A 25,795-nucleotide genomic window follows, 5' to 3' on the forward strand; every position below is an offset into this window, starting at 1 on the left:
TTAATGTAGCAAAAAGCCAGTTGTGTCATTGTGTTATTTAATCCAGAAATAGTTCATCAGTATTTAGTATTCTTAGCGAACACATGACATTGGGAACTGAGAGCCTCTTTAGGCTTATCTAAAAGGGAAGAAGTTAAAAGGATAACTATAGATACCTTTTAGAAGCCGTGAAGACGCACAATCCAGTCTGATTTTTGGACGCACAAGTTTGAATAGATATTTTTTGATAAAGGCTTAGATTTGATATTTGCAAGTAGTGTAAATTAACCAAATCTTTTACAAAGTTTTTACTTAAACAGGTTTCCATGTAAAATTAATATGTTTACTCAAATAAGTAGATTTCATTGTCATTGGTCATTGGGATAGTATAAATAGAACAAAAAACTTTGGAAATAAATTCTTGGTAGCTGCATAATGCAGTGTGACACTGTGTTGTGTCTATTATTAAGACGACGAAGAAGAAGAAGAAGAAGAAGAAGAAGAAGAAAGGGGAAGAAGAAAGGAGAAGATCCTACTATGAATAGCTGCGTCCAAGGTTTTGACCATTTGCATCATGTGAACACAGAACTGGGAGAATAACTTTCTACTGCTCAGTGGTTTAGCCAGTTTTCACTGCAGTATCACGTTTAACTAGGTGACATTGTGTGCAGCTCAATTTGAGGCCTACTGCTATTTCTACATGTTCATTAAAGCGATTTTATAGATCCAGTTGTTCCCAAAAGTTTCTTGCGAACCTTGAGAAACAGCCCTTTAGGATAAAACCATACAAAGCCACTCTTTCTCAGTCTTCTGTTTTTAAGAGTTTAAGAGCCCAGCTAAATTCATCCTTTATATTTGGCAAAAACACTGAGAGTTGATCTTTATATAAGGTTTTACAAGGATGGAAAGTGTTAGCAGTCAGCCAAGCCACTGTGGCTTTAAATGGACCATCTCCCGTAATTCATACAGGGGGTGGGGAGTATTTTGCCATTGCCATTAGCGTATCAGTGGAAATGCATTTCTCTTTGGCATTTGGCAAAATCTAACCACTCGACTTGATTACTCAAACAGAGGACTGGGTTGGGCTTTTCACTGAGAGGAGACAGCTGAGACAGCTACTCTAATAAATTACCTTGGGCAGACTAAGCCTGTGCAGTACAAACAACGCATAATCTTTCAAGAGGAGAGAACGTATAAACGTCTCTCTTCAGAAACTCAGAAAGGACTTATTTTATTTAACACATATTGGTTGTATAATTTCATGAAACAACTGCTGAATTGCAATAAAAGTGAAGTGAATTTCAATTCATACAAGTCGAGCTTATATCAGAAAGCACATATTACATCATTTGTATTGATACTTCACTACAGATGAACCTGTCAGTGTCTATAACTGTGATCACTGGGTAAATCTTCATTAAAGTTGACTACATACACTATATTGCCAAAAGTATTCGCTCACCTGCCTTGACTCGCATATGAACTGTGACATCCCATTCCTAATCCATAGGGTTCAATATGACTTCGGTCCACCCTTTGCAGCTATAACAGCTTCAACTCTTCTGGGAAGGCTGTCCACAAGGTTTAGGAGTGTGTTTATGGGAATTTTTGACCATTCTTCCAGAAGCGCATTTGTGAGGTCACACACTGATGTTGGACGAGGCCTGGCTCTCAGTCTCCGCTCTAATTCATCCTAAGGGTGTTCTATCGGGTTGAGGTCAGGACTCTGTGCAGGCCAGTCAAGTTCATCCACACCAGACTCTGTCATCCATGTCTTTATGGACCTTGCTTTGGTCACTGGTGCACAGTCATGTTGGAAGAGGAAGGGGCCAGCTCCAAACTGTTCCCACAAAGTTGGGAGCATGGAATTGTCCAAAATGTCTTGGTATGCTGAAGCATTCAGAGTTCCTTTCACTGGAACTAAGGGGCCAAGCCCAGCTCCTGAAAAACAACCCCACACCATAATCCCCCCTCCACCAAACTTTACACTTGGCACAATGCAGTCAGACAAGTACCGTTCTCCTGGCAACCGCCAAACCCAGACTCGTCCATCAGATTGCCAGATGGAGAAGCGCGATTCGTCACTCCAGAGAACGCGTCTCCACTGCTCTAGAGTCCAGTGGCGGCGTGCTTTACACCACTGCATCCGACGCTTTGCATTGCACTTGGTGATGTACGGCTTGGATGCAGCTGCTCGGCCATGGAAACCCATTCCATGAAGCTCTCTGCACACTGTTCTTGAGCTAATCTGAAGGCCACATGAAGTTTGGAGGTCTGTAGTGATTGACTCTGCAGAAAGTTGGTGACCTCTTCGCACTATGCGCCTCAGCATCCGCTGACCCCGCTCCGTCAGTTTACGTGGCCTACCACTTCGTGGCTGAGTTGCTGTCGTTCCCAAACACTTCCACGTTTTTTTAAATTCAGCTGACAGTGGCAATATAGTGTAGCTAATATAATTTTGGCAATATAGTGTAGCTCAGCTGATCGCTAAACCCAATCATAGCTAACCTGATCATAGATATCATAAGCAAGAGTGTTTTCATTAATGTTCACTAATACGTTAAGAGTCAAAAGACTAAGTAAACTGTTAAATAAATCGAAACTATTTTATTTGGTCAGTTCATGGTATTCCTTATAAGGCTTTGCATAGGCTCTGCAACTTCTCAACCAGCTTCTACTTTTATTTTGATTCAGAAATAAATCGATCCATTGTAATTAACATGCATACGTTAACTTCACATTTGTTTTAGAAACAAAAATTCTAGCCATTTATAAAAATGTACATTCATCTATTTTCTATAACACTTATCTGACACAGGGTCACAAAGAACCTGGAAAGGAACTTAGGACACAAAGCAGGGGGGATAACCCTTGATGGAGTTACATCACAAGGCACAATCTCATACAGAGTGGACAACTGAGAATGGTCAATCAGCCTACATTGCATGTCTTCAAACTGGTGGAGGAAACCCCCATAGCATTAAAAGTGCTAACTACTAAGCCGCTAAGCACTCCTCTATCACAATGTCTTTAAAGGAGAAGTTCACTAGAACAAAAATCTACAGATCTGTTCTTATAATTCAATGAGTCATGTATTAGCAAACAAAATTGTGGATTGAATAAATATTTGTATTGTCTTTAAAGGAGAAGTTCACTTCCAGAACAAAAATGTACAGATAATTTCCTCACCCCCCGGTCATCCAAGATGTTCATGTCTTTCTCTCTTCAGTCGTAACGAAATTATGTTTTTTGAGGAAAACATTTCAGGATTTTTATCCATATAGTGGACTTCAATGGTGGCAGTGAGTTTGACCTTCCAAAATACAGTTTAAATGCAGCCTCAAAGAGCTCTAAACCTCCATCCCAGCACAGGAAGAAGACTCTTATCTAGACAAACCATTGGTCAGTTTCTTAGAAAAAAAAATGAACAGATATATAGCTGCTAAAACTATCCCTCACTCTAACTGTTGGTAACTTTGTTGTTTTGTATGTGTTCACTATGAATTAGCAATCAACTAGATTGACAGATTTACATCCACAATTACACACGGCTGTCGCAGATAAACAGACTTTATTGCAGTTAGTTTACAAGTACAAAAATCTGTAGACCATAGTCATAGTAATCTCTGACTCATACCTATTGTGATCTCTGTGTTTTAAAAATCATCAGATATTATTCACAAAAATATATATATATTAATATGGTACAAACATACGGTTTCATAGCTTATTGGCAAGGAAAATGATTTTCCTTCTCAGTCTTATTTTAGACCAGTGTTATGCTTCCAACTTGAAATCCTTGCCAATAACCAGTCCAATGGCTTGCCTTGCTTCACCCGCGGCTCCTCTCATTAGTATACTAAAGGCTGTTTTTGTTGCCTCTATGTTTCATCACCAGAAATGCCTTTGGAAATTAGGCGTGCACCCAACATTAACCGTTGCTTTTAAGTGACATAGCTGAGATTCTTCATTTTACCTCCTCCTCCGCTCCACATTCCCTTTTTATAAGTATGCTGTGGCCTGCCTACATATTCAGAGACAAAGTGAGTCATTCTGGCAATGTACCCTTGTGAAAAGGACAGTTTTGTAAATGTAAAAAAAAAAAGAGAGAAGAAGAAGAAGAAGAAGAAGAAGAAGAAGAAGAAGAAGAAATTGCTCTGGGGAACAGGCTAACAGGCAGTAAATTGTTTGGGGTTGGCTGGGCACCTAGATTTTTTTCATTCCACTTTGACTCAAACTGCAACTCACATATTTTTCTCATTTCCAAATTGGCCGCCTTTTCCTCGCTGTCATATTTTATTCATTTAATATTCTAATGCCTCTTTCCTCACCATGCGAACGGCATAAACGCAACCCGTACATTCAAATGGCCCATGGCTTCCTTCCAATTCCCTGCTTTCCTGCTCTCATCGATTTCCTATTCGTGTTTATTGCTGTCAGTGCCTCAGGTCTTGGATAAACCAGAGAGCCATCTCTCAGACTCCAAGGACCAGTCTCAGGTGTTAATCAGCCGTGCAGGAGACCAACAGACCAAATGCAGACTAGAATTAGCTGGATTTATTCACACTCACTGCATACTGCATGCTACAAATCAACAAGCCTGACACATTCTGGTCTAAATTGCTGTGTGGGGATCCAATGAATCGTCTCTGAGCGATGATTTAAACGGAATATAGGTTGTGATTATGGGCTGTGCCGATTATTACTAAGTGAACTTCAAACATTTTGTAATCGTACTTTGTTATCGTAACTTCCTAGCTTTGTTGAATCAAATTCAGTGGATGAATGTTTTTCATATAAAGTATTCAGTGATTTCTGTGTTGTGATGTGTTGATCTGAAGCCCCAAGAAAACCACCGAAGAAAGCAATCTAAGGATTATGATCTATTACAAGTTGTGTGGTTTTTATTTCTTCCTCAAAATGCATAACTGAAATGGACCACGGTTCTCTCTCCCATAAACCTTTTTTTCTTACTTTCCCATACTTTAGTGAGGAACAAAAGGTCACATACTGTATGAACATCATGTTCTGTCTAAAAGGGGCACATTTAGTCTTGGCTTATTTGTTAATAAACTAATAAAAGAAAATAAATGTATAATTAATAACTAAACAGTACATCAGAGGTATACACATGCTAAATGACTTCATGCAGCAATGTCCTGGCATTATACTGGACTCCTGATTGATGTACATATGCACCGATCAGGTATAAAATTATGAGCAGTGACCGGTGAAGTGAATAAGACTGATGATCTCCTCATCATGGCACCTGTTAGTGGGTGGGATATATTAGGCAGCAAGTCAACATTTTGTCCTCAAAGTTGATGTTAGAAGCAGGAAAAATGGACAAGTGTAAGGATTTGAGCGAGTTTGACCAAAAGGGCCAAACTGTGATGGCTAGACCACTGGATCAGAGCATCTCCAAAACTGCAGCTCTTGTGGGGTTTTCCCGGTCTGCAGTGGTCAGTATCTATCAAAAGTGGTCCAAGGAAGGAACAGTGGTGAACCGGTGACAGGGTCATGAGCGGTCAAGGCTCACTGATGCAAGTGGGGAGAGAAGGCTGGCCCATGTGATCCGATCCAACAGACGAGCTACTGTTGATCAAACTGCTGAAGAAGTTAATGCTGGTTCTGATAGAAAGGGGTCAGAATACAGAGTGCAGGACGGGTCAGGGCTGTTTTGGCAGGGACCAATATGTTGGTCATAATGTTATGTCTAAATGGTGTATTTGAATGCTTGGCACATTCTCACTCAAATACTTTTTTTAAATTTGTCTTAACTTTTTTCCTTTTAATTTCTCTTGTTTTTACGATACATCACATTACACTTCACAGAGAAAAACACCATCTGCTTCTTCAGTGTGTGTTTTTAATCCCCAGACTTTTTTCAGGTTTAAAGCAAGCCACTCCTGCTTAAAGGCAGTTGAAAATTGCAGTCTTAGACACTTCTACTCTAGAAAAATTGTTATGAGCTACACGCAAGCCATTTTAATAATCTGAAGGTGCAGCTCTGAATCATAATTCGGAATCTGAATATAGATCTTATCACTTAATCTGTCAACTTAAGTCCTATATCTACCTTACAGAATGTAATTTAATCGATTTATTTGTCTCTACAGTTATTTATCGAATAAGATTACTTTATTGCACTTGGATCATATTGTATTGGTGTATTGTGAAAATATTTGGCGTAATGGAAGACTGATTAAAATAAAATAGATAATAAGTGATTCTCTTACCGAATTTTAAGAGTAGTACTATGGGCTATAGAGCTGTATTTTGGTACACTTGGTGTGTTTACAAGTGCATTTATCACAGTTAAGCAGGAGCTGAAAGAGAACTGTGTTGGCTATGGCTATTTTCTGACCAGTCAAATATGCTGCACACATGAAACATCTGTGCAGAATACATTAGAATAGCAAAGTGCGTGCGAAATATAATTCTAGTGTGACATATCAGCGTTATAGGGTCGAAGGGTAGAAAGAAGTGAGAACTTGATGAAGGAGTGGGCTTTCGCACCCTCTAACTGTCCATGCTCATTATCAGCGCTCGTGTTTCACGAGTCATCTATGAGCAGGAGCTGGGTGGAGAAACATGAGAAGGGGTACCACTCACTTAGCTTTCCATTACAACAGTATGCATAACACAGGAATGCTTTAGATGAGAAATGAGATAGGCTAGACGGTCTAATGCAGCAAAGAGAGCTGCATTTATCTCCTGATGGATGTTGCAGAGAATGCTAGCCCATGTGTCCTGCTCTGTGAACCTGAAAATGCTGAGTGACTTCTAGAAACATTGCTTTTGACTGGGCCAACATGGAGGGGGGGGGTGTAAGAATGGAGAGGAATATATAAAGGAACCATGACAGAATGTTATGCTGCCCACCCTTCTCCTGTCGAGGGTTATATTTAGAGTAATTAAGACCCATGTCTTTAGGACAAATGCATGCAGGAGGAGCTTGAGGACAGGCAGAAAGAGAGACGGCTGGGGGGTTGGGAGGAAGCTCTGAAGCAGATCCAGTCGGTTGTGTAACCCATTAACGCTGCAGCTAAATATGGCTGGTGAAAAAAAAAGTCACCCCTGTTCTGTATAAGTGTAGAGCACAGGTAACTGCAGGAGGGCTGTTTTTATGTCTGTCAACGGAGATTGGTTTAGCTGTGAATGGGGAGTCATGTTTTTTATTTAAAACAAAAAAATCTTTCTAAACATAGTGCAGAGCAAGTTACAGAGCTAAATTCAGAAGGAGTATTTTTCAACAACATTTACTAAAAGATTTTAGAAGACTTCACATATTCACATATTTACTTTTTGATTTGATATTACAACACATTACAATACGTAGTACAATATATTGTACACAACTCTGCTCATGCAAGATTTTAACTTAATGAATATATTTCTCAAATATTAACCAGTTATTAGCCAGCCTATTGGAGCGATTTATACAGAAATGGATTCTGGATTGTTGTGGCTTCAAGTCGCAAGGTCATTTGTAGCATTCGGTTTGTTTATGTAAAGTCTTTTCGTGAAGATGTGTGTCCAGATGTGTTGTTGGAATCCAGTCCAGTGTCTTCCTTACTACCGCCCTTTACATATAGTGCTCATTATAGATCAGTCCCTATAGTAAATAGTTAATATGGAAATATGGGAGAGATTTCAGACATCACATAATATTTTTTAAAATATTTCCCCAGGTCAGTAATACATTTTCAGTCAAGGTAAAAGTTTGAAGTGTATAATCCAAAGATAAATATAAGGCAACATGGCTCCGAGTTAAGAATGATAGATTAAACTGTGAACGAGTGCCAAATACAGGCATCATGTTTTCTTCCCAACCTAAGATGTTTATAGCTAGAGCTCAGCAGGTCTGGTCAAGGTTGAAAGCTGTTTTCAAACCTAGCTGTGGTGCTAAAAAACTGTTCTTAGATTCATCCAAAACAGTTTTCTTCAAATGATCTTGAGCTCAGTCTGCTCCACGTATAAAAGATGGTCACTTGTAGGTCTGGGTGTTAAACTGTACGATTGGCCACTTATTCTGTTTTTATGTAATTTAACATATATGACAAATATTCCATTTAGGCCTAATGACATAAACCGTGTAAGCTCGATGCACTGAGTTCACCTTCATGGTGTGAATGCTTCCCCAGAGAGTTTCACACAATCTGTATGTGTTGTGAAGGCCAGCATGTCTAAGATTTTCTCAAATGAGAAAAGCATGTCATTCACAGCTTCTTCTGCTTAAGGAGCCCTCTAGACTCTTTTCTGTACTAGCACACAAGTCTTGGAATTGTTTCCCAGCCTGTCGTCCCACCCAGACTGGCCTGGAATCAATCCTCAGTGTGAACTCAAGCTTCAGCCCAAGTGTAAAAAAGATAACGTGGCAGAACCACAGCTCTCTCGTACTGATAGGATATCACCTACTTTAAACAAAAATAAAATATTAAATGTAGATCTCAGTAAAGGTTTGTGTGGCTAATCATCCCATTTTGGCTTTTGTGGGGAAGCAGATACTATTATAGATACCAGTCTCTGCATTCTGTCCTGAACTTTCAATATAGATTAGCTATACCATTCTTCAAAATTATGGCATTAGGTCCATTTAAAAAATAAATAAATAACAGAAACTGAAGTGCTTGTCTGGGATTCTGTTGCTGCTGTGATGGTAAGAATGAGGAAAGGCTGGTCTACACCCTCAAACCGATGAATTCTTCCCTTTAATGCAATCTTGATTTATATATCTGGTTTCTTCCATCCTACATCCTGTCCTCTCAGGAGAAATGAGGAGAAAACATATTACTTCATCGCAGTGCTGTGTCACCGGGGTTAGTTAACTTATTTAAATAAGCCTTTACATCTATGACAAAAGGCAGGGATGAACTTTTTAGGATAGGGACACAGTCACAGCTTTCTTTTTTTTTTTTTTTTTCTTTAAAGTTTTTAATATAAACTCATTGCACCACAGGGTTCTGGGCTTTGCTTTGAGGGAAGAAGTGATGGACTCATCAATTAAACGACGTGCAAAATGAATCAGCAAATACCAGAAAACTCTGTAGTGCTTAACCAGCATGCTACTGCCATTAGTTCAACTGCTTTCATTTGAGAATCCCAGATGTCTCTGTAGGTCTTTTACTGCGCCAAGTTTGGACCAGCATTTTACTGCTATTACTTTAACTCCTTCCATTTGTGCCCCTCTGAGGGCCAAGACTACAGCAGAGAAAGGTGACTGTTGCTTTAGGAATTTTACATTTTTTCCAGGTTTAGCATATGAGTGGTTACCTAGCAGACATGTCAGCATTTAGACATATATCAGAGTTTCTTAATGGAAATGTAAATGATCATGCTTCTATTTAAAACAGTCCCCCGGTTTAGCATAACTCTTTCTTTCTCAAAACAGCAGGGGCATTTGGCAGACCATATGACATCATCTGATATTCATAATTTGAATTGTGATGAATGCAAACTTTCTTTTGACAGTTAACTCTTTCTTGTACATGGTGTGCAGGTTTTAGGCATGAAGCACATCTAGTTTGTGATGATAAAAGTTTACTGTAAAGCTAATTTTACAAGCAGGTGAGATTTTTTAATTATCTGTTATCTTGGGACTTTTTCCGCGAGGAAAGGTCTCGTTAGATGAGCGACAATATTGAGCTTCAGATTATTAACTCACCTTCACCTTCACCTGTTTTTGTGCATCACATTTAAATGCTGCTATAAACTGCTGATGCCATATGTCTACATTAGTTCACAAAGAAATAGCATCCTTATGTGCATTCATTCAGAACCAAACAGACTGTATACTGGTCAGTGCTATTTTATGCATCTGTCCTGTAGTGTAATGTATTGTTTCTTTTGTCTTGCACTGTTTACACCAGGTTGCCTGCATGCATTTTATGCCAATAGGTTCATTTTACTTTTTATTCCTGACTTCTGTGTTGATTTATGCATCTCTGTGTCTTTATGTAGCATCAGGGTCCTGGAGGAACATTGTTTCATTTCAGCTATATATTGTCAAAATGATAAAAACAAGCCTCTTGACTTGACTCTTGACTTGAAATGAACGTTTAATGCAAAGTTGGTCAGTGATGTAAGACACTTTATATTAAGACATTATACACAGGAATTATAGATCCAGTGAGTTCCAGATAAAACAGATGTTGTTTCTTCCTCACTGGTGATATGTATAGCACTCATAAAACCACTACATAGAGCTGAAAGTCAATTTAGTCATATTTATAACTGACATTCTGAGTTTTTCAAGAAGATTATGAGTAGTTGTTGCAGTAGTGTGCAAAGAGTTTTTGTGCACCCCTGCTCTAATTGCTGCAGAACTTCTTCTTCTGGAATCTTCTGGAATGTCTAAGAGCAGAGAAGACTATGAAACTTATTTAGGTAATAAATTTGAGTCTAACGAGTTTCAAAAGGCAAAAACAAAAAGCACAGTCCAAAACTACTTTCAGAAATCAATAACAAACTGTTACACAAGCAATGACCAAGCAGAAATTCAGGGACAAAATCCAAATGAATAGCAAAGGCCATGAATCCAGAGTTTGCTGATTGACAAAGCAAGATATTGTAGATAGTGTATAGGAAAGTAGCATATAGCTATTGAGAGATTAAATGAAATGCATTACTGTTCAGAGAATGTATAGATAAATGTAGAGACACTTTGCCAGTTGGTGGTTGGTAAATTTTAAAATTATTGTATACTACCCTATAACTTACCTACTGGAATAGTATTAAACAGACAAGCCACTGTGGCAGGAAAAATGGACAAGTGTAAGAATTTGAGCGAGTTTGAAGATCAGAGGATCTCCCAAACTGCAGCTCTTGTGGGGTGTTCCCGGTCTGCAGTGGTCAGTATCTATCAAAAGTGGTCCAAGGAAGGAACAGTGGTGACCCGGCGACAGGGTCATGGGCGGTCAAGGCTCACTGATGCACGTGGGGAGCAGTATTAATTAACATAATTTAACATTGCATGAAATACGATAGCAGTATATAATATTAGCAATCTATATAAGCAAGCTACTGTTATTTAGGTAGCTTATTCTAATAAGCATCTGAGAATTCATTAGCTTAATGGGCTTATTAATTTGCTTTTCAAACAGTACATGACAAACTGGCATTGAAATATTCAGCAGTAAATTCATTTTAATTAATTGCTCCTTATATCTAGCTGGATGGTTTCCTAGGTTGCCTGAAGAGAATGTATACACCATGCCAGTTCGATTGTTCAGCCCAGGGCATTGTTGGCTGTTGAACAGAGCTTCGGATATTCTCTATCAACAAACCTGAGTGATAACAGAAGCCAAGCTAAGCATGTCCATGCTTTTTGAAAAGGGTTTACAGATAGGGACTTTTTCATTTTAGAAACCTTTCATCTGAATCAGAGCAGGGTTTCCAGGAAAAATTGGTCATGTGGACCCGGAAGTGCACCACAATACTAAACCTGAGACTACCTAGGAAGTGGTGTGATTTCCATTGCACTGGAACTGTGAATATAAATGCTTGTACATGGGGTCCACGCTTGTACAGGAAGTAAAGTAGCCTGTGAATTTGTTATAGTCGATGACAACATTATTGGTTTCCACCCAACACACGTACACCGATCAGCCATAACGTTCTGAGCACTGACCGGTGAAGTGAATAAGACTGATGATCTCCTCATCATGGCACCTGTTAGTGGGTGGGATATATTAGGCAGCAAGTCAACATTTTCTCCTCAAAGTTGATGTGCGCTTGGGGAGAGAAGGCTGGCCCGTGTGATCCGATCCAACAGATGAGCTACTGTTGCTCAAACTGCTGAAGAAGTTAATGCTGGTTCTGATAGAAAGGGGTCAGAATACACAGTGCAGGATGTTGTTTTGGTGCCAAAAGGGGGACCAACACAATAATAGGAAGGTGGTCATAACCATGTTATCCCTGGTTGGTGTATTCCATGAGTGACAGGTGAACATTGTTGGACACAGAATAGGTGCCTTATTCAGATATGTGGAGTAGACACATAAAGGAACAGTTAAACAAAACTCATTTTTCCATTAACACAAAATTCAAGAAGTGTGTATTCAACAGAACCAGTGAGAAATGTTGTTTTGTCAGCAAAACCTAAATATATTTCATAAAACAGGCAGCTCCAGTGGTGTAAACAGACACAAGTGTCATTCACTCCGCTGCACATAAAAACAACAAAAAACCCATCTTTATGTACATTTGTGGTGACGATAGATAGAATCGAGTGAGTCTGAAAGACAACGTTGTAGGGGGGTGCCAGAAACAATCACACTCGGACTCGGACCACAGCAAACACGGCCGGTGTGAAATCTACCCTAGTGCTCTTGTTACTGTGCTAGAAATACTGATACACCAAAAACATATTTTGCATGAAAGTGTTTTCATATATTGTTGCTATTGTTTTATCAACTGCACTATGTGATGATCTGCTACATACACCGATCACGCATAACAATGTGGTGAAGTGAATAAGACTGAGTATCTCCTCATCATGGCACCTGTTAGTGGGTGGGATATATTAGGCAGCAAGTCAACATTTTGTCCTCAAAGTTGATGTTAGAAGCAGGAAAAATGGACAAGTGTAAGGATTTGAGTGAGTTTGACCAAAAGGACCAAACTGTGAAGTCTAGACCACTGGATCAGAGCATCTCCAAAACTGCAGCTCTTGTGGGGTGTTCCCGGTCTGCAGTGGTCAGTATCTATCAAAAGTGCTCCAAGGAAGGAACAGTGGTGAACCGGAGACAGGGTCATGGGCAGCCGAGGCTCAATGATGCACGTGGGGAGAGAAGGCTGGCCCGTGTGATCCGATCCAACAGATGAGCTACTGTTGCTCAAACTGCTAAAGAAGTTAATGCTGTTTACTATGTTAACTATTTTTCTTTGATTGCCCTACTGAAGAATTGCAGAGTTTTCTTTTCATCAGTGCTTCATTAATACTTTTTAATATGCATTCACGCTGTTTGTATAACATCATAACATGGTTTTATACCTGAATTGCTAGATTTTATGAATTTAAATTGTTTGACAGTTTTTAGCAATAGTCCATAATCTGCCTGGGAAATATTTTGGGAGGTATGTAATGAGTAAAGATTGTGGCACAGAGTCTCAAGTGTCCCCAGAATATACTGTCAACACTGTTGCATCACGAAATCAGCCACTCGAGGAGGGAAAGCGAGTGCTCGTGTTATTGTCTTTCGGATAATAAGATGATAGATTATATGTGTGAGTAATGTTTATATATGTTTCAGTATTTCTAAATTGTCATTTACAGTTTTTTTTTTAATGAAATCAAAATCATGTCTCAGCATGATCACTCCAGTGAAGCAAAGGATAAATTGATTTGTCAGCTAAACAAAAATACCTAAAATACCAGTGTGCATCCTGTAGGTCTACACATCATGTGAATGGAATTCTTCCCTCTGATTGGACAAGACATCTGTCACTCAGAATCTACAGGAAGTAGGAAATTGTGTATCTCACTTTATTTCTTGTACATGTGTGGAGTTCTGCCTTCAGTTTAAACCATTTCTTTTTCGATAGTGCAGCTTCTTTTAAAGAGAATAACAAACATATATATATCTTTATAAGAAAATGGAGTTCATTCAGCGCTACTGTGAGGAAGGACGTTCATATGGTGTGATGTTGGATATACTGATAGTGTATCATGGAGTAAAGATTAGTTTGTGATCTCTAAAAACACACCAGGAATGTTTGGAAGAGCAAACTATTCCAGATTAAAGGATGTAAGGAGCGCTATAAGAGCAGAGCTGTGTTCATACACACACCAATCCACTTTCTACTGCTGCAGCTACTGCTGGACTTCCTGTAGATCCTGAGAGACCCATGTCTCGTCCAATCAGAGGAAAGAATTCCATTCGCTAACTATACCTAACTTTACCGCTTTGTCTGAATTCTCCTTGTGTTTTCTGATTTGTTATTTTGTATTACACAATACAATAAAACATACATGCTAAATTATCCAGTAGTAAGTTTACTTAGCTAACTAGTCTAACTATGAATTCAACATTTGCTATTTACAAAATTGTGCCACTTAGATACTAATTCATTTTGTTGATTAAAAGTGAGTGAAGACTTGCTGGATGAAATGACTGCTTTACTGGCAGCTACACCAACTTCAGCAGGAGCTACACGAATTTTTATCTTTTATACTGCACTTTCACCACAGAATCTGTAGATTCATTTCTCATATAAAAAGCACAGCACTGACAGTAGTTCCAACTGTAACATAAATGATAGGTTAACATTAATGCCATTGTTGCAAGTGCTACTTCACAGGGACTTGGCAGGCACTCCTAAAAAATCTTAGGCTTATTATAAACATACTCTAAAAAGCCATTCAGCAAAGAACATCTTAGAATCGTTGATATGGTGAAGATCTGTGAAAAGATTTATAGAAGAATCTTTAGGACAGTAGAGTTTTTCATAAACATCAGGATACATGGAACAAGAGATTTGTGATGCTATTGAATGTTTACAGTTGTTGTTATAGTGTAAGTGATAACAGGAACACATCCATAGCATTAAATAAAGAGTTTAAAAAGTGTCATTCATAATACATGAAAACATTTGCATTGTTGTCTAATTGCTCAGATTGTTATAAAAACATAATCCTAATCTAGCCATGGGGTTCACAGTACAGTGACTTCTGTGCCGGTCCCAAGCCTGGATAAATAGAGAGGGGTGCGTCAGGAAGGGCATCTGGTGTTAAACATTGCCAAATTTAACCATGAGAATCGATAGAGTACAAGACAGTGGTGAGACCAGCCATGCTGTATGGTTTAGAGACAGTGTCACTGAGGAAGAGACAGGAGTCAGAGCTGGAGGTAGCAGAGCTGAAGATGTTGAGGTTCTCTTTGGGAGTGACACGGTTGGACAGGATTAGGAACGAGGACATCAGAGGGGCGGCTCATGTTGGACATTTGGGGGACAAAGTTAGGGAGGACAGATTAAGATGGTTTGGACATGTCCAGAGGAGGGAGAGTGAGTATATTGGTAGGAGAATGTTGGACATGGAGCTGCCAGGCAGGAGGCAAAGACGAAGGCCAAAGAGGAGGTATATGGATGTAATAAATGAGGATATGAAGCTAGTGGGTGTAAGTGTTGAGGATGCAGAAGATAGGGATAGGTGGAGAGAGATGATTCGCTGTGGAGACCCCTGAAGGGAAAAGCCCAAAGAAGAAGAAGTTATAAAAACATAATCCACTTTGGGGTGGTGATGGTACCACAGCATGTTGTAGGTTATTCCTTACATAATACCATTCTATATTGATATTTATGTATAATGTATAGACATAGATGATAAAAAAAACCTATGCAAAACATATCAAATCCTTTACCCCTGGTGATCATGATGAGTCTGATTACCTTAGAGTTTCAAATTGGCAGCATATTGGATTGGTTCTTAAAATGGTTCCCAGGTTCCATAAACATGCACCAGTTCCAGCACTATCGCTGGCATTGTTCCAGGCAGGTATCAGAGGCAGGATTTACTGCTATGATTCATGCATGAATGATATAATAGACGTGTGATTCAGTTTGAACCTATGAACATCAATGTCACATGTAGCATGAAGCTTTTTTTTTTATCTATGGAGTGCAAAGGGCCTTAAAGAGTCAATGAGAAAGAGAAAAAGAGAGACCTAGACTTGGAAAGCAGGCAGCTATATTGTAATGAGAGATTAAAGTCCATAAATTTACCCTGTTATCTGCACTCCTGCCCAAGTTCCACAATGTTTCCATGGTCTAAAAATAACCATGCTGAGAACAGATTGAATCTGCTTCTGACACCACTGTCCACTGGGCTGCCTTTTACAGTCTCTTCTTCATTTCTTTCTTTCTCTCTCTTCTTTCTTTCTTGTCTATCCATCATGGGCATTTCTGTAATCTATAACTTGTCAAGAACCCCTCTAGACACATCACAATCCTCCATACCAATAATATTTCCAGAACATTCCATATTTCTAAAATTGCTAGCCAGGCTTTGTGTCTCTGTACATTACCACCGTTACCTAACCACTGCCACCCCCTAATACTCCAAACACTCACACATTTTATTTTATCCTGCAATACATGCCACTTATATAACTTCTCAAACGACTTTTAAAAGATGATGCAATTTATTCAGGTATGTTACAGATGTGAACATGAGGAACATAGTCCTCTAACGAGCATTAACGAGAGCTCTGGACTCTTAAAGTCTCTTCGGTCACGGTGCATTCTCTGACGGTGGTCTAACAGGCGGTGGATAGAGCTGTTATACCATAGCAAATGCTCGTGCCCAATGTCGAAAATGCCTAAAGAATGAAATTACACAGCCTTTCCCTCCCACACACCTCCAAATGTTCAGCTAATTTTCTGTGTAGAAGCTCAAGGTCATTTCTACACTTGCCCAGGAGCTTATGGCTTATTCGTGAATGTGGATCATTGTCACACTTCAAAGATATTAGGGCAATATTATTCCGATTCCAATCAAAAACATTGCCAAAATGTTCCTAATCATATTTGCAATTTTGTCCAAGTAAGAGTATAATCACAACAATCATCCTCGGCTTATTAAGGCGAATTTATATTTCCATCTATTGCTGTCTCTGCTGTCCGTAATGATCCTTTATTAGGAGTATCTCTGCTACAGGAGTAACTCTCAGAGCTTAATGTATGATTCATGCAGACTCTGTCTCCAGTCTAACGTGCCTCTAATGACCCTCTGCAATTACTAAATCTATCATGGCCCACAGAACAGCCTTTATATAGCTCTCTCCTTCCTGAGAGCACACACTGAGTTGAACTGATAATGTATCCACAGTAGAATTGTTTTCCAAAGGTTGTGTCCTGGCTAATGACATTTTCAGCATTCTTAAAACATCCTTGGAACACAGACAAAAGCCAGTTTTTTCCAGACAGAGTATGTGTGTTTAGTATTACGTCATGACATATTTACGTTCAATCACGTATGCTTTAATTACTACACTATATCTGAAAGTCATAAGGTGATAGGGCGTCTTGCACTTGCCACCTTTCTCTCTTTTTTCTGGCTTCTTCCATATTATGCGCATTATGTTACATTTATTGATCAGTGCATTTGGCATTCATTTCCTGCCCAGCTCCCTGCCAGTGCTACTTAGGAATGCAGTTATCTCAGCAAAGTCATTCTGGCCATTGCTCAAATCTGGCTTGTGCTTTAATGAATGTAATTTCCCACTGCAGAGGACATTCTTATATTGGTTTGGTGATCATTTGTTCATTTGTTTGCTTGCTAGTTTGTCTGTTTGTTAGTTTGTTGACCTTTCAATTACTGTTAATGGTGGTGTTACAATGATCTTACAATCACTATCATTACTTAGAGCCAATATTATGATTGTTTCAAAGCCCTCCATACTAAAATACCAAGTGTTTAATTGCTACCACTGTGATTTTTCGTTCACAAATTTGGCCAAGTATTATCCAAAATAATTTGATGAGCTTGAAGCTGGGTTCTCACAAAACAATCTTCCAGACAAACTAACCAAGCACTTGCAGTTATTACTGTTGTTGTTGTTGTTGTTGTTGTTGTTGTTGTTGTTGTTGCTGACCTAGACGTGTAGGACCTGTTCCTGGTTTTAAATGTGATTTTGTTTTTCCTCTCAATTCGATTTGGCCTTGTGTATTCATAAAATACTTTTATTAATAAATTCCATGTAGTAATCTTGGATTCACCTTCCTAAGTTAAAGTGTTATAAATGTGTTATAAATCATGATGTTTTCTAACCTTTGTGGATAAATAAAACCATAAAGTATTTTATGTTCAGAACCTATCCAGTTTTATGTTACAGTCTTATCCAGTAATTAAATAAATAGGTCTATAAAACCATAAATAGTATTGTTCGATGTCTGAGGTATAAATAAAATGGGTGAATGACATTTCAGGATCCTCTTCTAGCACTGCGTGATAAGCTGTGTATTTTGGCCCGTGGTGTCAGTCAGTTACCCTGACCGACCTTGTGGCGGTGTGTATTGGGCCATGTGATGACAGATATCATGTTTATCTTAATGGAGTGGGTGAAATAGATGTGCTGGCAGAGCTAGTTGGAGGAGGAACACTAGTGCTGGGGGTCTGGCCCATTGGGTGTAGTAATCATTTAACTCAACAAAAAGGGTCATTGTCTGGCCTCACTATAGTCTGCCTGTCCCCCAGTCTGGGCTGGATTAAAATCCCTCTGGAGAAACTGTCTAGAAGGCAACATGCTTGGTTATGAAAGATCCACAACAACGCAGTGTAAGACAGCATTAAAAGAGGCATCTCTACACCATGAGGTGAAAAAGCCTTTTATGAGCTCAGATTTACACGGCTAAAGGTTTGTGGACGTCTGACCGTAACACTCAAACGTGATTTGTTGAACATCCCTTTAGATTTAGTCCCTGTTTTGTTTTTATAATAACCTCCACTCTTCTTTGAAGGCTTTCCACTGGATTTTGTTGTGTGGCTGTGGGAATCTGTGTTCATTCAGCCACAAGAGCATTAATGAGGTCAGGCTCTGATGTGAGGTGAGGGTGGAGTTCTGACTTCTCATCTCAAAGGTGTTCAGTGGGGTTGAGGTCCAGGCCACTTGAATTCTATTCAGGCCACTTTGACATTTACGGACATTTAAGCCAGAGTGACTTACATTTATCTCATTTTTACAACAGTGGCTGCTTGGCAGACCTGGGGTTCACACTCACAAGCCTCTGATTGCTAGTCCAGCGCCTTGATCACTTATCTACCACTACTTGGTAAACCATAGCTTCATGGAGCTTACCCAAGGCTCTGGGTTGTTGACCGGAAGATTGGGCTTCAGGCCCCAGCACCGCCAAGCTTCCACCACTGGGCCCTTGAGCAAAGCCCCCAACCTACCCTGCTCCAGGGGTGCTGCATCATAGTTGACCCTGTGCTCTGACATCTCCAAGGACGGGATATGCGAAGAAAGAATTTGTGCAGTAATGTATATGTCACAAATAAAGACAATTTAACTGAAGCTTCCAAATTGAAGGAACAGTTTAGGGAAGACCCACATATGGGGGTAGTGGTTAGTTGTTCACAGTCCTTTAGCTGTAGTGTTTAATGAGGTTTTGATCATAAGCATGACCCGTCCTGCACTGTGTATTCTGACCCCTTTCTATCAGAACCAGCATTAACTTCTTCAGCAGTTTGAGCAACAGTAGCTCGTCTGTTGGATCGGATCACACGGGTCAGCCTTCTCTCCCCACGTGTATCAGTGAGCCTTGACCGCCCATGACCCTGTCTCCGGTTCACCACTGTTCCTTCCTTGGACCACTTTTGATAGATACTGACCACTGCAGACCGGGAACACCCCACAAGAGCTGCAGTTTTGGAGATGCTCTGATCCAGTGGTCTAGCCATCACAATTTGGCCCTTTAGGTCAAACTCGCTCAAATCCTTACGCTTGTCCATTTTTCCTGCTTCTAACATCAACTTTGAGGACAAAATGTTGACTTGCTGCCTAATATATCCCACCCACTAACAGGTGCCATGATGAGGAGATACTCAGTCTTATTCACTTCACCGGCCAGTGCTTAGAATGTTATGGCTGATCGGTGTATAACTGTCACTTCTCATTGTGGGGCATCAAATATTTAACTGGAAGTCACCAGTCAGTGTTCTGATGGAAAGATTTCATTGTGACATTCAGGCTCTGAGTAAAACCAACTCTGAGTAAAATCTGCTTTTCATTCTGTCCAAATTCCCTTAATTGCCTTTCCTCCTTCTCACATTGGTAACTTTCTTAAATTGGAAATTGAATGGGTTAAAAGTCAAATGCATTCTGTTCTTTCTTACCTGCTTTATCTAGTGCAAAAAAATGTTCATCCATTTAAAGAACTGCAGTAATATCCCCCTGATTTTTACAGAGCTGATAGAAAAATGACTTTGTCTTGCTGCCAGCTGGCACTGATATTGTTTATCACTAACTGTGTGTGTGTGTGTGTGTGTGTGTTAAGCCTCTTTTTTGTCTCATTTCACATGATGAACTCATAAAATATTCATAGCAGACACTATTCTAATTCAGTACATTTTCTGTTTTGGGCTTCACATACCATTCTCATTAAACTCTGTATTCAGTCCAAAAATACATGGCAAAGATTCAAAAAACATTTTCCTTATCAGATATTTTTGTTTAGGACCTTCTGTGATCATAATGGGTTTTTTTTTTAAACACAATGAACACACAGGATTATAGCATTCATACAACAGCGTGTAGCAACTGAGAGCGATGTTTCCAAACCAAAGGGCATTTCTCTGCGTAAATTATGAGTCCAAGGTTTGAATCTTGACAGCGGTTGGATATAAAAACCCTTGGAATGCACTGACTTGCTTTTACTGGATAGAATATATGAGGGTAAGCTTTAGAGGAGGCATAAAATGAATTTCATTCCCCCATGGAATAACTAGAACCACACTTTCATTAACTCCCACCACAAAGTTAATTATTTCCTACTGGGAGTCATTAAGGCCCCTTGGCGTACCTGGGCATCAAATGTGGTCAGACAAAGCAAATTTATTTCCTGACCTTCTCCTTCTTTGCTTCTCTCTTCTTTTAAGATGAAGATCAAACTCACTCAAAAGATACAGATGTCATATTCATTTTTCTAAATAAATAAATAAATAAATAAATAAATAAAAATAAATAGATAGCCAAATCAAGTGTCCAGTTTCAGAGTGCATGGCATGTTCATTAAAATCATTAAAAGCATGATTCTAAGATGTGATCTTCCTCATTCATCGGATAAATTTTATCATTGCTTCCATATTGATTTTAAAATATTCCTTGTCAAACAATAGCTATTTTTTTGCCCTCTGCAGTTACTTTTTGTAACGATTTTCTTTGTATTCCTTATTGCTTTTATGAGCCTACTTGTGTTTTTTTTATGTTTATTAGCTTGCTATGGTCACTAATTTGTTTTACAACTATCCTGGTTTTTTTTTGTTTATCTTGAGCTGCTTGCATGAGATCATTCTCATAAATGTAAATATAAAAAAGAGTTCCCTGTACAACTGTGTGTGTGTGTGTGTGTGTGCATGTGTGTGTGCATGTGTGTGTGTGCATGTGTGTGTGTGTGTGTGTGTGTGTGCATGTGTGTGTGTGTGTGCATGTGTGTGTGTGTGTGTACATCATTCCCTGCCAAATTCAGGGTGTATTTCCATGTTCCCATGATAGGCTCTGGATCTGGACGGATTGCAGTTACAGACGCTGAACTGAATGAGTTTTCTTTACAGATAAAAATGCATATATATTTTTTTCTCATTCAGTGTATCAGTATATTTACTGAATAGATACATCCATCCACTGTGACAGAAGAATATAAGAAGCTCAGCACAACAGATAAGAGCTGGACATACTTGGACCTGTTACATGAATTGCACTCACAACGGTCAAACTGAGAAATGTGTTACTCTCAGCTTCACTACTCTGCCTGATTTAGTGCAGGAACAAAACAAACACACGGCCCAGATAAATCTGTAACTCTGCAGCCTGTGATGGCCCATATGAGACTCAATCTCTCATTTTCACTCCATGTGGTCCTGACTGTGACCTAATTTACAAGCATTTAGAGGTGAATGTGTGTGTGCAGCTGCTTTTCCCAAACTCATCAGTACTCAGAATTGGAAAAGGCCATTCACTGGGCCACCTGACATATTTATGTACAGGCCAAATAGGAAAAGTCTAGATGAACGATGTCTTAACTTCAACACAGAGTCAGCAAGTCATAGAGTACAAAGACGTCCATTTCGTGTTGTTTGCTTTCTCTGGTTGTTTGTCCTTCAACTTAGCAACAGTTGCTGCTTCAAGCGTTCATGAAGCATAGACAAGATGTCTGCCTGCCTTATCTAAGTGAAGCAGAATCACTGGGCACCATCACTGTCCATGTTCTATCCCTGGTGAGCAATCTCCATGGCCATCTGTTCAGGAAGGTTTTCAGTCATCCAGCAGGCCACTGAAGTGTCTAGTAGTGGTAGTAAGTCAAGGAAATGGGATTTGAAATGGTGTAAGATGTTTTGCCAAAAAGAAGAAATCGATACTGTCCCCAGGGTGAACGGCGCAATATCATTGACGTTCCTTGACTATCAGCTTAAATGGGGGAAAATATGATGCTGCTCAGTGAAGGTTCAGATGTCAGATTTCCACCAGGAGAATTATCCAAAATAAAAATTTACAAATCAGTCAAAATCAATGGAGCAGCTTTGTAAAAGAAATCCTTAACTGAAAGAGGACAATGAGAGAAATGTTTGCACTTCCTGTACTTGATAAATCCTAGTCCTAAGTGACATACATGCTCGGGCAGTGTTTGGATCAGAATGAAAACTTCTGTTTCTTACAGCATGGACAATGAGAACAAAAGGAGAAGTGAAATTACACTCGCTGAACGAATCCCACTCTGAACAGTTGGGAGAGAACAAGCAGGTGTTCGGAAAAAAAAAGAGTCTGCCAGGAAAAACCGAGTAGTGCAGTGTCCTACAAACACAGACTGTATATATACTGCTGCAGCCAGCCTGGAGATATCAGGTATAAAAGCTTAAGGCGTGTTGTTTGAAGAGTGTACGTCTGCTTAAAACCACGTTAAAAATAAATGAAATGCTCTACATGCAAATATTTACCAGCTATTTGTGCTATGTATGACATCACTGAATGAAATTCTCTATAATCAATTATTTATGCAGTATCGTGTTGCTGTCATTTAGCATTTGGTCAGATAATATTTATAGTGTATAAAAACAATTCCAGATATTTTCTCCCTAATAATAATTCAAATGAGATATAATAATTGAATTACCGCTAACAATTGTGCAAGCCATACATATTCCAACCAGCCTGATATCAGCAGTGTTTTTCTGTGCAGTGTACATTTATTCTCACTGTACTCAGGCTCTCCTTAAAACACATTATCCATAGAATACAAATACAAATGTCTTTCAGGGTTTAGCCCTTGGTTGCTTGCATCTAGCAGGTCTAGACAATCAAATTAGTCTCCAGGGTGGTAAAAAATGCTGACTCACTTCCCTCTTGTTAGAGAGGGGAGAAACGGGCACTATAGCCTTGTTCCCATTCATCATCCTCAGAGTGGTTCTATAATGACCCGCTCCACTGCCTACCAATATGAGCGGTGCAGCAAGCTCAGTGCATAGGGGGCTATTCCAGTCAAAAATTAAACATCTTGCTAATGTCCTGTCTGCTTAATGTAAATCAGCCAATGACAGTGATATGGAGTCAAATCACCCACATGTGTTAGTAGTAAAGGAATGCATGCAATAAGTAAGTAAGCTTTAATATATAGTACATTAAATGACAAGTTGCTGTAGAACTGTGAGTTATTTCAAGCTATTTTATTTTTCTCTTTTGTCTTTATCTGCTATTTTCAGAAAAGCATGTATCTGCCTTGATGTAAATGGAGCAGCATAGAAAAGGTAACACTGTGAACACGTCATATTACTAGCTGGCTAACATGTTGTATTTCTACTAACATGTAGTTGTAATGAGAACGACAAAGCATAATTCCAATGACAAGAACAGGGGTTGGACAGTAATACTGAAACACCTGGATTTAGACCACAATAATTCATTAGTATGGTGTATGGCCTCCTTTTGTGACCAATAAAGCATCAATCTGTCTTGGAAATGACAGATACAAGTCCTGCACAGAGGCCAGAGGGATTTTGAGCCATTCCTCTTGCAGAACCGTGGCCAGGTCACTATGTCCTGATGGTAAAGGAAAACTATTTTGGACTCGCTCCTCAAAAACACCCCTAAGTGGCTGTGCTGGTCATGGGAGATGTTCAACTTCACGTTCATGTTCATCAAAGGACTCTGTCACCAGTCTTGCTTGTCAAGTTTGAACCATTTGGTGCACATGGTCCTGCAAAAATTCAGTAGCGGGCCTAGGGAATGCCATGATAGTGCAGTTCAAATTATCACTGATCCCGAACCTGGACATCCCTTTCAGACCGTTTCCTCTTTTGTCATCAGTTACTGCTGTTGGATATGGATCATCCAACATTACCCTGAATCCCGGCGCTCTCGATACACCACAAAGGTTTGCTGTCATGGTTAAAGATGCACCACCAACAATTTGTCCTCTTCTGAACTCCCATTATGTTGTGTGAATTATAATATTTTATGTACAACTCTGATAATTCAGCCTCTGCTCCTTCTTACATACATAGGCATGAATCCTCCAACACATCATTAATATCAACTAATAATTAGTTACAGTGATACAATGAACGTTTGGTCATCAGGATTGCCACAAAATATTTAGCTGGACAGACAAATATCTGAAAAGTTTTCCTTTGCCCTCTGTAACCTCTCCACTCTGACTCAGTGAGATATGTTGAGTTGTGAACAAGGTGGACATTTTTTGATAACTTATACCGCCAACCACTGATGTTACATGTAGTGAGGGCGTTGCCATTTCTGTGCTTGGAGTAATAAACCCATGGAAAATTAAGGCACCTCCCAAATAATAAGGTCTCCAATCACATATGCCACCTTTTTGCACAACTTTACAAACCATCAGTCTTCACGTGGTAGATATTTGTCCAGACTTTATATATTATACCTTTGCTGCTGTTTCTATCCTCAATTAAGTGCATACATCACAATGAATGCACATCACCCTTGTCTTTCCAGTATCTAAAATCCAGCAAGGTTTGATATATAGCCCCTTGAGTAATAACCGTGATGTCAAATCTGGATTTTGAAAGGCCCATGGAGATGCAGATAACCAATGCATTTTGGCTGACTTCCATTTGCATTCATCCTGGCAATTGTCCTGGCTCATCTCATTGTCAGGGACAGGGTTCAGCTGGGAAATCACTCAGGAGCATGGTTCAAGTGAGTTAGATGCACCTCTTATCCATGAACACAGACATGTGGTCTACTGCCAGTTGAATCACATCAGCCAGGAAGCCAGAATATCCTCAACTGTTCTGGCTTGACAAAAAAATGAGATGAAATGCTCAAATATCACCAACTGCCCACCTTTATGGTTTTGAGCAAAGGCAGAATGTAATTACTTTTACATTGTCTTACTTACAATTACAATTGTAAGTAACTGTCTTACAATTACTTTGTAATTGTCCTGTCTTATATACTTTCTGTACAATCCAAAGGTCTTACATAAGACTTTCCCAGGTACACCAGGGTACCATTTTGGGTGGTTCATCCTCGGTAGGGTGAGAGAGCTAGTAAGCTCGACCATAGACATCCTCGTAAGGTATTTAAACCTCTTCTACTGACTCTTCTCAATTCAGAGGAGAAGCAGCTCTGCCCCAAGGTTGTTGAGCCTCATCACATCACATTCTCCTCACACTCACAGAGCCTAAGCCGAACAACCCTAATGTACAGCACCTTCTCTAAATCTATGAAACCAGGGCACAATCTCCATTGTTCCTACCATTGAAGTTCAGCTCCTTTGCAATGAAATGACATTCAACTTTCCCCAATGATATTTTCCATTCAAGGGAAAGATCTATCACATGATTTCTGCTTGCCTGGCATTGCACCCTTCATCATGGGTAAAATAAGGTCACAAGCACATTGGAAATTAGATCTATTGGAGTAGATTGGAAATTAGGTTTCTCTGTAGGCTTTCAGGGCTTAGCCTCTGAAGCCTGGTTTCAGGGGTGGGTCCTGGTACTGTACAACTCTCATCCATGCAAGGATCCATGCTTTTCTTCTGGGTGTGACCTCTCTCAAAAGATCTCGCACAGTAGAGACACATCAACCACGTGAGTGATACGAAGTTCATTTACAACTACCGT

Source organism: Hemibagrus wyckioides, linkage group LG10, assembly GCF_019097595.1.
Source record: "Hemibagrus wyckioides isolate EC202008001 linkage group LG10, SWU_Hwy_1.0, whole genome shotgun sequence".
In the NCBI taxonomy this organism is placed as follows: Eukaryota; Metazoa; Chordata; class Actinopteri; order Siluriformes; family Bagridae; genus Hemibagrus; species Hemibagrus wyckioides.